This window comes from Ranitomeya variabilis, chromosome 1 (genome assembly GCF_051348905.1).
Source record: "Ranitomeya variabilis isolate aRanVar5 chromosome 1, aRanVar5.hap1, whole genome shotgun sequence".
NCBI lineage: Eukaryota > Metazoa > Chordata > Amphibia > Anura > Dendrobatidae > Ranitomeya > Ranitomeya variabilis.
In genome coordinates this window covers 499,003,754-499,016,010 of record NC_135232.1, presented here as the reverse complement: position 1 = coordinate 499,016,010, position 12,257 = coordinate 499,003,754, and the positions used below count along the sequence as shown (strand labels likewise).

At 43.5% G+C, this 12,257-nt stretch overlaps 1 long non-coding RNA gene across 1 annotated transcript in view; it reads left to right on the top strand.

Annotated features, from left to right (window-relative positions):
- The first annotated feature begins 1,759 nt into the window (after window positions 1-1,759).
- Window positions 1,760-12,257, top strand: part of LOC143795875 (uncharacterized) — a 110,336-nt gene continuing 99,838 nt past the window's right edge. The window contains exon 1 of the long non-coding RNA XR_013220440.1: window positions 1,760-1,826. This is a non-coding gene — a long non-coding RNA (uncharacterized LOC143795875). The remainder of the gene's footprint in view (window positions 1,827-12,257) is intronic.

Here is a 12,257-nt window from a genome sequence, read left to right as displayed (position 1 = left end):
ACCCTAGATACAATGGAACCTAGGGGCTTAAATAGAGAAATGAATTGGCTTATATGATGACATTAATCAGCTCCTTGTTTGCCTTTTAGACACGCTGAAGCCATCCGTTTTTAGGTGAGTGCCTACTCCTAACTCCCCGGATTATTTTTATTTTTTATTTTTTAGTTTTTAATTTTTATTATTATTTTTTATTTTTTAATTTTATTTTTATTTTTATTTTTACCCTTTTTTCCTTGCTTTCTTTCTTTTCATTTTATTTTTACTTTAATTTTTACTTTATTTCCTCTAATTTTTTCTTATTATTTCTTATTTTTACCATCCGGGTATTCTTCATATATGTATATTCTATTTTATTTTCTTATTATCCCCTTCTTTGTTACTATCCATCAGGGCTTACCAGGTTTGCATTATATTTTTTCCCTATCTGCATGCCTATATTAGGGCTTTAACAGTGCCATCAGACTCTACCTGCAAAATCGGTTCCCGACATAGCATGAGATATGTTATTTAGTCTGTACGGTTCCTGACATGCGCAGTTCCCAGGCCATTTGCATCATTCTGAGCAACCTAGTTACAGGAGCCCCTGGAGTCCCTGACAACCCCCGGGCATGCGCAGATCACATGTTCGGCACTAACGCGACGTCACTTCCGGCTAGCGATTCCTCTGACATCAGCCTCTCCATACACAGCTGTCATCAGACCCCCTATACGGCATAGTGGCGCTATGGTTACCGAACCCTCACCGAGGCTCGGACATGCGCACAGCCTCTTATCTCGCTACATCACTTCCGGTCATCTACTTCCTGGCACATAGGGCGGGAACACTATTTAAAGGATCCCATATCAGCACATAGCAGGCCACACCACAGGACGCAGGAGCGCCATTTACACGCCTATCAGGTAATCAAACTAATCCTCTATCATACTCCACATAGGAGGCCCACTTATTGTAAACGCCACTTTTTTAACACCATATTCATTACCTCACTCTGGTGACCCCCACAGGGTTTCATGCCTACATCATCAGCAAGACGCAGAAGCGCCGCTGTTATTCTGTTACAAGGTAATGACCCATCGTAGTCACTATAGGGCACCATTCATTAGATTACCATTATCTCTCACCACCATACTTGTGACGTTCCCAGGCAATATCTGAAAACAGATCGCCAAAAGGCCGCATATATTGCAAGACGCAGAGGCGCCGCTGTTATTCCCTAATAAGGTAAAGATCCATTACAGTCACTATAGAGCACCATACTATCATTATCCTTATTTCTTACCACCATTCTTTGTGACTTCCCAGACTGCGTTCAAAAACGGATCTCCCCTCTGGCCATACTCATTATTAGACCACCTGCAAAACGCAGATGCACCATTGTTACTCTTTAAAGAGGTAATGATCAATCCCAGTTACTATATAGCACCACTTACAGGATTACCAACTCCTATTACCATGCATGTGATATTTGCAGGCTATAGCCAATAACGGATCACCCTCTTGGCTACCAAATTACCAGCAAGACGCTGATACATCGCTGTCATTCCTCTATAAGGTAATAATTCATCTTAGTAGCCCCAGAGTACCACTAAATGATACCATTGTCCTCCTAACGTAATACCGGTGACATTTCAGGTTGCACCCAGAGACGGATCACCCACTAGGCTACATTTATTAAAGAGCAATACCTGGTAAATAACCCCTATATAACTTTGTTTCACTTTTAATAGCATGATATTAACATTACTGTTATTCCCTTTAGCCCCCGGACACTACAGGGACTACGTTTTTCACATTATTTACTTTTGAAAAAATACCCTGGTTTAAGGTAATAACCACTCTCTTATTATTGGAGGTTCTCATGGATACCATGTTACTAGACATATTTCCCCGAACACTATACTGAAGTACCAACCTCAAGTGATATGCATTACATATTTCGCCTGGGTAACATTAGTTATAGTATGAAATGTACTACACACTGTATTTCATAGCTTTCATTTTTTGTTTATTCAGTGTATATTTGTATATATTTGTATATATTGTATCCTGTTTATCTTAAGATGTATGTATATTGTTTTTATGTTCACATTGCGACCCTAGATTAAGACCCGGGAGGGTCGAAACGTCACCATTTTGAGTCGCATATACACTTTGTTATAATTGCCTTGTACTTCATCCGACGCAATTGTTTGTTCTTTTTTCACTTGAATAAATTGGCATTTTCCAAAATTCATATTTCTGCTCAAGATATTCCACTTAGGGAGTGCGGTGGATCTAGTATAGCACTGACATTGGACCCCATGGTCTGTCACACCAGCACCCCGACCTAATACAGAGTGCAGGCCAATATTTCTATATTTATGTTTAAGCTAGAAATCTGGCATAATACTGAAATATCATAACATTTTTGTTCAAGTCATAGCTGTACAAAAAGGTTAGGATTTTTTAGCATTTGTACTCAGTGTTCTGGAAAATTTCTGAAAAGTGGGTGGAGCATAGCTGACTTTAACATTTAACTTATTTTCTTATTATTATGGGTGGAAGCAGAGATACGCATTTCAACATTTTTCCATACTGCTCCCTCTTCAATTTAATACTTGTAATTGTACAGAATTTTCCTGCTAAAGTATATAATTATTTATGTTTTTCTGTTTTGAAGCTTTGATTTTGATGAGTCTTTTGGTTTGATTGAGAACATAGTTGTTGATCAATAATAAAAAATAATCCTCTAAAATACAACTTGACTAATAATTCTGCACACAGTGTAGTTTCACTGATTTAAACCTGTGTCACTTTATGTAGTAATAATTTTCTATCATAGTTATTCTGTGACTTTTTAGCAACACATTTGTTTTGTGTTTCTTGACATAAAAATTTAAATTTTTGTTATCTTTATGCCAGTACCGGCCTGGTCCGCCAACATTTAGAATTTTGGGGGGGAGCTTTGTTTGGAGAGGGCATGGTCGAGCAAGACAGGCAAGGAGATAATAATTTTATGCCACAAAAGTGTTACAATTAAAGCGCAAATGAACTGTAGTACCTGACTGGAATACATTTCTTGGGATCACACTCTGTGTTGGGGACACTGGCACGCTGTGGATCCCTTGTATTGGGGTAGACCGATGCCAGAGATGGCACCAGGTGCTGGCACTGCCCCCCCTCAAAAACTTACCTCTCCTCATTCCCTGCAGCTCCAGTGTCTTTAGCGTTGCTATCTTCTGACTCTGTGATGTCTTGCAGCAGAGGGCCCCATAATGCTCCATACTCTATAATGAGCCCCATATAATGCTCCATACAGTAGATAATGGCCTCCATGTAATGCTTCATACAATATATAATGTCCCAATATATTGTTCCATACAGTATAATAGCCCACATACAGCTCTGGCAAAAATTGAGAGACCACTGCAAAATGTTCAGTTTGTCTGATTTTTCTCTCTATAGGTATACTTTTGAGTAAAATGTAAATTGTCTCCGAATTTCCAAGTAATACATTTTTGTATTTTTTTTTTCTGACAAAGAAAAATGGTCAAAATAATAAAAAAAACAGTGCTTTCAGACCTCAAATAAAGCAAAAAAAAAATAAAAAATCATAATCATTTAGAAACAACAATCCCAATGTTTTAACTCAGGAAGAGTTCAGAAATCAATGTTTTGTGGAAAAACCATGATTTTTAATCACAGCTTTCATGCGTCTTTCCACCAGTCTTTCACACTGCCTCTGGCACAAAAAATTAAGCACTTCTTCTTTGTTTGATGGCTTGTGACTATCCATCATCCTCTTGATTACATTCCAGAGATTTTCAATGGGGTTCAGGTCTGGAGATTGGGCTGCCCATGACAGGGTTTTGATGTCGTGGTCTCTTAATTTTTGCCAGAGCTGTATATTTGCAAAGGCCTTTAGGTGCATAAATTAAGATACACTCTGAAAATGGACCGCATTTTGGAAACTACACCCTAAGGAATTTACCAGGGAGAATTAAGTTTATTGACCCAATAGTTTTTGTTATAGAATTTATAACAATTGGGCTATGAAAATGGAAAAATACAATTTCTCTACTAATGTGCTAATTTAGCCCCATTATTAATTTTCATAAGAGTAATATAAGAAAATGCTCCTCAAAATGTAATCATCTGTTTATGCCAAATATAGTGCCATGTCATGTATATGCAACCCCATGAGGCTCTTCATGAAGAAATATTATTTTTAACATGTTGTATTATCCCCAATCTTTTTCTTTGTTACACAATGAGTAAAAGGAGAAACAGTTCATCAGTATTACCCCATATGTGGATTTACACTACTGTGTGGGCACATGGCAGGGCTCACATAAGGAGTGGCATTTGGCTTGTGGAGTGCAGATTTAGATAGAGTAGTTTTCAGGCAATTTGTTACATTTTCCATTAGTACAGTGGAAAACTCCCTAGAGGTACCGTATGTACTCGAGTATAAGCCGGGATTTTCAGCTCATTTTTTAGGCTAAAAGTGCCCCTGTCGGCTTATACTCGAGTCATTGTCCCAGAGGGCGGCGGGGGAGGGGAATCGGCAGAAGTGGCGGCTGTCACAACATACTCACCTGCTCCTGAAGTGGTCTCTGCACTTCCCTGCGTCTCCAGTGGTCTCCTCTGGCGCCCACAGCTCTTCCTGTGTTCAGCGGTCACGTGGTACCGCTCATTAAAGTAATGAATATGGACGTGTCTTCACTCCCATAGGCGTGGAGCGCATATTCATTACTTTAATGTGCGGTACCACATGACCGCTGAACACAGGAACAAGCTGCCGGCGCATGCCAGGGACCATCGGAGAAGCAGGGACATACAGAGAGACCGCGCCAGGAGGGGGTGAGTATGACAGGGGAGGGTGAGCCATGCGATATTCATCTGTCCCCGTTCCATCACCTAGCTCTGTCTTCTGCATCCTCTGTCTGTGACGTTCAGGTCAGAGGGTGGGATGATGTGGTTAGTGCGTGCCCTCTGCCTGAACAGTCACTGTAAAGACCCGGAAGACACAGCGGTGCGCGGTGGTGGATTGGGGACAGGTGAATATCACAAGAGCCGATGCCCTGAGCCAGTGGTGACTCCGGCACCAGACCCCCAGTGACGAGAGGTGAGTATGTCATTTTTTTAATCGCAGCAGCAGCAGCATATGGGGCATATTGTTCCATGGAGCATCTTATGGGGCCATCAACCTTTGTGCAGCATTACTGTATATGGGGCATAATATTCTATGGAACATCTTATGGGGCCATCAACCTTTGTGCAGCATTATATGGGGCATAATGTTCTATGGAGCATCCTCTGGGGCCATCAACTTTTATGGAGCAGCATATGGGGCATAATATTCTATTGAGCATCTTATGGGGCCATCATTAACCTTTTATGCAGCATTATATGGGGCATATTTTAATATGGAGCATGTTATGGGGCCCATCATGAACTTTATGGAGCATTATATGGGGCTCCTGATTCAATATGGATTTTCAAAAACACTTAACCTACCGATGTCTCAATTAATTTTACTTTTGTTGGTATCTATTTTTATTTTTGAAATTTTTTCCCAGTTTTTTGTGGCAAAATTAGGTGTCTCGGCATATACTCGGGTCAGCTTATACTCGAGTATAAACGGTAACCTCATTTTGGAAACATGACCTATCATGGAATTCATATAGGGGTGTGGAAAGTATTTTGATTCCATAGGTGTCTCCAGAAATTAAAGTGCAGTAAATGCTGCAGAGAATATTTGCAGCTTCAACACACAAATGTAAGTTCATAAGTTCAATGCAAAATACTGTATGTTGTGCCCAGCTTGTGTCACTGTAAAAATATGCACCTAAGTATCATGATGTGGTTCCTTGTTATGAAAATTTTATCTTACATGTGACCAATCAGGTGTTTTTCAGAAGTTAGTGTACAGAGCAGAATAAAATGTTCTCTTATGTTTGTTTTTCAAATTTGCCTCTTCGTTGCGGTGATATTAGCAGTCAAAGTGTTTGCCATCTAATGAGTTACACGGAGAAGAATTGCACGCCCCCACTGATAGAAACTCATACAGGGAGGAAAAATATACGGCCCCATGATAGCAACTCATACAGGGAGAAGAAGTACATGCCCCCAGTGATAGTAACTCATGCAGGGAGAAAAAGTACATTCCCCCAGTGATAGTAACTCATGCAGGGAGAAACAGTACATGCCCCCAGTGATAACAACTCAGACAAGGAGAAGTATAAGCCCTCAGTGATAGCATCTCATACAGGGAGAAGAAGCACACACCTCCATAGACAGCAACTCCAACAGGGAAAAGAAGCACACACCCCCAGTGATAGACACTCATACAGGGAGAAGTACATGCCAACTGTGACCGCAAGTCATACGGTAAGAAGAAGTACAAGCCCCCAGTGATAGCAACTCACACAGGGAGAAGAAGTGCATAAGCCCAGTAATAGCAATTCATACAGGGAGAAGAAGTACAAGCCCCCAGTGACAGCAACTCCTACAGGGAGAAAACGTATGGGGGATTGATAGCATCTCATACAGGGAGAAGTATATTCCCCCAGGGAAAGTAACTCATACAGGGAGAAGAAGTACACACCCCCAGTGATAACAACTTATACAGGGAGAAGAAGTACATGCCCCAGTGATAGCAACTTATACAGGGAGAAGAAGTACATGCCCCCAGTGATAGCAACTCATACAGGGAGAAGAAGTACAAGCCCCCCGTGATAGCAACTCATACAGGGAGAAGAAGTACACGCCCCCAGTGATAGTAACTTTTACAGGGAGAAGAAGTACATGCCCCCAGTGATAGCAACTTATACAGGGAGAAGAAGTACAAGCCCCCAGTGATAGCAACTCATACAGGGAGAAGAAGTACATGCCCTAGTGATAGCAACTCATACAGGGAGAAGAAGTACATGCCCCCAGTGATAGCAACTTATACAGGGAGAAAAAGTACAAGCCCCCAGTGATAGCAACTCATACAGGGAGAAGAAGTACATGCCCCAGTGATAGCAACTCATACAGGGAGAAGAAGTACATGCCCCAGTGATAGCAACTTATACAGGGAGAAGAAGTACAAGCCCACAGTGATAGCAACTCCAACAGGGAAAATAAGCGCATACCCCAGTGACAGCAACTCCTACAGGAAGAAGAGTACAAGCCCCCAGTGATAGCAACTCCCACAGGGAGGAGAAGCACACACCTCCAGTGATTGAACTCCTACAGGGAGAAGAAGTACATGCCCCCAGTGATAGCAACTCCAACAGGGAGAAGCGCAAAGCCCCCAGTGATAGCAACTCATACAGGGAGAAGAAGTACACACCCCCAGTGATAGCAACTACCACAGGGACAAGAAGTATACAACCCCAGTGATAACAACTCATACAGAGAGAAGAAGTACATGCCCCCAGTGATAGCAACTTATACTGGGAGAAGTGCAAGCACCCAGGGAAAGTAACTCATAGGAGAGGAAGCACACTCCCCAGTGATAGAAACTCATACAGGGAGAAGTACACACCTCCAGTTATAGCAACTTATACAGGGAGAAGCACCCCCCCCCCCCCAGTGATAGCAACTCAAACTGGGAGAAGTGCATGCCTCCAGTGATAGAAACTCATACTGGGAGAAGTACAGGCCCCCAGTGAAAAGTCTAGTAACACCCACTTGGACTTAAGTGAATTTTACTCGATATGTGCCAAATACTTTGATTGCTAATATCTCTGTAACAGAGAGGCAAAATTAAGAATGTTGTATTCCGCTCTGCAGCCACTATTACATAGCGGATAAAACTTGGTGAAAGGTTATCTCCCCAGTACAGCAATGCCACACATCTAGTTTTCTGTTTGGGCACACTGCAGAGCTTCTATTTCTAGTTTGCTGCTTCCAAACTATTTTTTTTCTTGATTGTTATTCCCTTTGCAATTGTTCAACTATGATCATCAGATGTTTACATTACCTACGCTGTGCACGTAGACCATATATGTCTTCTTACCCCTCCCTCGTCCCTTACCTCCCTTCCTCTTTCCTCTTGACCCTTATTTACTCCCTCCCCACCCTCCCTTCCCTATGTTCCCTTTACCCTCCCCTTCCTATCGTATTTTGTGTTGTTAAAAATTTTCAATAAAAACCAGTTGAAACAGAAGTGAAGGAGTATGAATTTTTGCTGAACATGTCAAGCGTCATGTAGGTTTTGCAAATCATCTGAGCTACTAGTGGAAACACCTGCGATCCCAATAATATAACTATACAGTCAAGAGTATCTATCTAAAGGTAAGATATAAAATATCACTTTTATTTGGCTCTTTAGTGGTATTTTACAAGCCAGATATTCTCTTGTGGGGAAAGCATAGGGAAATAGGTGACAACATGATCAAGTCAACAAGATGGTTCTTTACTTTCAAAGAGGTACAGTCTTTAAAGGAAACCTGGTATGTCCAATAATTCTACTAACCTGCAAATATTTGGTTGATCTTGTGCAGTAATGAAAGGGCAGTACCCAAGAGAAAATGAACTTTATTTCTGCTTTGGAGGTGAAAGCAGGCCCCCTTACCTATTGGGCTTTGGTGCAGCACAAGTTGCTTCAATGGTATCTCTGGTCCCTCGGCCAGGTCAACAGTAGTGTTGAGCGATACCTTCCGATATCGGAAAGTATCGGTATCGGAAAGTATCGGCCGATACCGGCAAAATATCGGATCTCGCCGATACCGATACCCGATACCAATGCAAGTCAATGGGATGAAAATATCGGAATTAAAGTAAACTCTTTCTTTCCTTGTAGGTTCATTCTACATGAAGGAAAACAGCTAAGAATAATGTAGGATGTATTGGGGGAGGTGGCGGAGACATTAAAGGCATAGAGGTTTAGCCCAATCACATAGAATATCAGGAATTTTATTTTTTTTAATACGTTCGGAGTTACAAAGCTATTGACTATGTTAATTTTTTTTTTATTTTGTCAGATATCGATGTTTCACTACTTCCACGCCCTTCACCCTCTTTTTTACTTCTCCCACACTTTCTTCTTCATCATCATCAGCATCTTTGACATCAACTTCTTCTTCACCTTATTCATCTTCTTCTTCATCTTCTACCTATTATTTTTTTTGTTACATTGTTCATATTCTTTTTATTTAACTATTATTCTTCATCATATTCAACTTCTTCATCATATTCTTATTTGTGACAGTCATTCCCGTAGTTGTTATCTATAAAAGTTTGAAGATTACACCTTCCGTTCTGCCTGTCACAAAAGAGTTACATTTGTCCGCGTTCAGTTTGGCCTGCAGCATCAGGCTTTATCCAGGGGCACCACGAGGAGGAACGGACTCACCCCCATACACTGCTTAGTCTTCTTCTGCTTATAATTTAGATAATATCTTTTGCTCTGATATTTAGTGTTATGCTTAATGTTCTTCTGCTCTTTGTTCTGCAGCCTCTTGTTCTTCTGCTTCTCGGTCTTCCGGGTCGTCGTCTTTAGGGTCTTGAACTTGGAAATGTAACAGAAGGTACAAGAAGGCTAAGAAAATGCCGAGAAACAGCTGATGGAACTGGAACTCGGATGGCTACCCGAAGGTCCAAGAGCCAATGGAACTACCGAGGACCAGCTGACATTACTGGAACCCGGTTACTAAGCAGGAGGTACCCGTGCCTGAAAGCACTACCAAGGACCACCTGACGTTGGTGGAACTCGGATACCCAGAAGGAGGCACCTAATCCAAAGGCTCTGCCCAGAACCAGCTGACGGTACTGGAACCAGGATGGGGAGCAGAAGGTACAAGAGCAAAAGACACTGCCGAGAACCAGCTGACGGTACTGGAACCCGGATGGGTAGCCGAAGGTCCAAGAGCCAATGGAACTACTGAGGACCAGCTGACGTTACTAGAACCCGGTTACTAAGCAGGAGGTACCCGTGCCTGAAAGCACTACCAAGGACCACCTGACGTTGGTGGAACTCGGATACCCAGAAGGAGGCACCTAAGCCAAAGGCTCTGCCCGGAACCAGCTGACGGTACTGGAACCAGGATGGGGAGCAGAAGGTACAAGAGCAAAAGACACTGCCGAGAACCAGCTGACGGTACTGGAACCCGGATGGGTAGCCGAAGGTCCAAGAGCCAATGGAACTACCGAGGACCAGCTGACGTTACTGGAACCCGGTTACTAAGCAGGAGGTAGCCGTGCCTGAAAGCACTACCAAGTACCACCTGACGTTGGTGGAACTTGGATACCCAGAAGGAGGCACCTAAGCCAAAGGCTCTACCCGGAACCAGCTGATGGTACTGGAACCAGGATGGGGACCTATTCAAGCTTGTCTTCCTAGAGCCCCAACTAGTGGTGTTGGAGCAAAGGGTCAGCAGGGGGAGCAGAGTGTAGGCCGAAGCCTGCACTGGAGGCATTTGGAGGTCTGTTGTGTCTGCGTGGCGTTTGCAGGACACGATGCCGGCTACACAGCAGGGGAACAGCTGGCGTTGCTGAACCCCACTGACACATTGGCGGGTGTTTTTCTCTGTGCAGCCAGCACTTCCGGGCACCAACTGGCGGTGTTAGAGCCCAGGGTCTGCAGGAGGAGCAGAGTGTAGGCCGAAGCCTAATTGAACCAATTTTAAAGGTAACCTTTAACCCCCCTCAGGTGTTACAAACTAGAAGAGCCACACCTTGGGCAGCAGTAGTGCTGCACAAGTCAAAGGTTGCTCTTTTAATTTTGTTCCTTGCACAAGCTGAATGAAACACGTATAACATTTAGCCCCTTATACAGTCAAACTGTCTTGGAGGCGGGAGTTCCCTTCGTAATGAGATGCAGCACAGCTGTCAAAAATACCACCTTGGTGCTGGGCGTGGCCTCCTGAGCGTCGCATTTTGCTGTACAGGAGTCTGCGCTGTCGTGTTATCCCTTGGCCCTGTGCTGTTAGCGCTGCCCGTCTTCTGACATCATTTCATGTCGGCCGATGCGGTTCGCGATGCCCATGAATCCCAGCCCCGCAGTGTCTTTTCATTAATTCACACTGCGGGGCTGGGATTCATGGCCTTGCGCAGTCAATATGTTCGCCTCTCACTCTTGTCTTTACACCTGCTACAGACTGTGCGGCGTCAGCTGATCCCTTATCGCATGCCACGGCCATGAAGCCGTACAGTCTGAAGAAGGCGGAAGGAGATGAGTGATAGGCGAAGATATGCACTGCTCATGCCCGTCAATCACACCCTCGCAGTCAAAATAAATAAGACACCGAGGGGCGTTGTGTCGGGCAGTGCGGCCGCAGAGGCGCAGCCAGCCAACAAATGATGTCAGAAGATGGGCAGCGCTACTAAGGGGGTTGCAGCGTGTCATTACAAAGGAAAGTCACACCTCAGGGACGGTTTAATGGTCTCAGGGGACACATTGTAGACGTGTTGCGTTCGGCGTGTGCAAGGAGAATAACTTAATGAGCCACCTTGTACAAATGCAGCATTACTGCTGTACAAGGTGGCTGTTATACATGCCAACGCCTGGGGGGGGACAGGTTCCCTTCAATTTCAGTTCTTGTGTCTGCGTGGTGTTTGCAGGACACGATGCCGGCTACACAGCAGGGGAACAGCTGGCGTTACTGAACCCCACTGACACATTGACGGGTGTTTTTCTCTGTGCAGCCAGCACTTCCGGGCACCAACTGTTGGTGTTAGAGCCCAGGGACAGCAGGAGGAGCAGAGGAACACAGTGTAGGCCGAATCCTGCACTGGAGGCAGCTTTGTGTTTGCGTGGCGTTTGCAGGACACGATGCTGGTTACACAGCAGGGGAACAGCTGGCGTTTCTGAACCCCACTGATACGTCATGTAGGTTTTGCAAATCATCTGAGCTACTAGTGGAAACACCTGCGATCCCAATAATATAACTATACAGTCAAGAGTATCTATCTAAAGTTAAGATATAAAATATCACTTTTATTTGGCTCTTTAGTGGTATTTTACAAGCCAGATATTCTCTTGTGGGGAAAGCATAGGGAAATAGGTGACAACATGATCAAGTCAACAAGATGGTTCTTTACTTTCAAAGAGGTACAGTCTTTAAAGGAAACCTGGTATGTCCAATAATTCTACTAACCTGCAAATATTTGGTTGATCTTGTGCAGTAATGAAAGGGCAGTACCCAAGAGAAAATGAACTTTATTTCTGCTTTGGAGGTGAAAGCAGGCCCCCTTACCTATTGGGCTTTGGTGCAGCACAAGTTGCTTCAATGGTATCTCTGGTCCCTCGGCCAGGTCAACAGTAGTGTTGAGCGATACCTTCCGA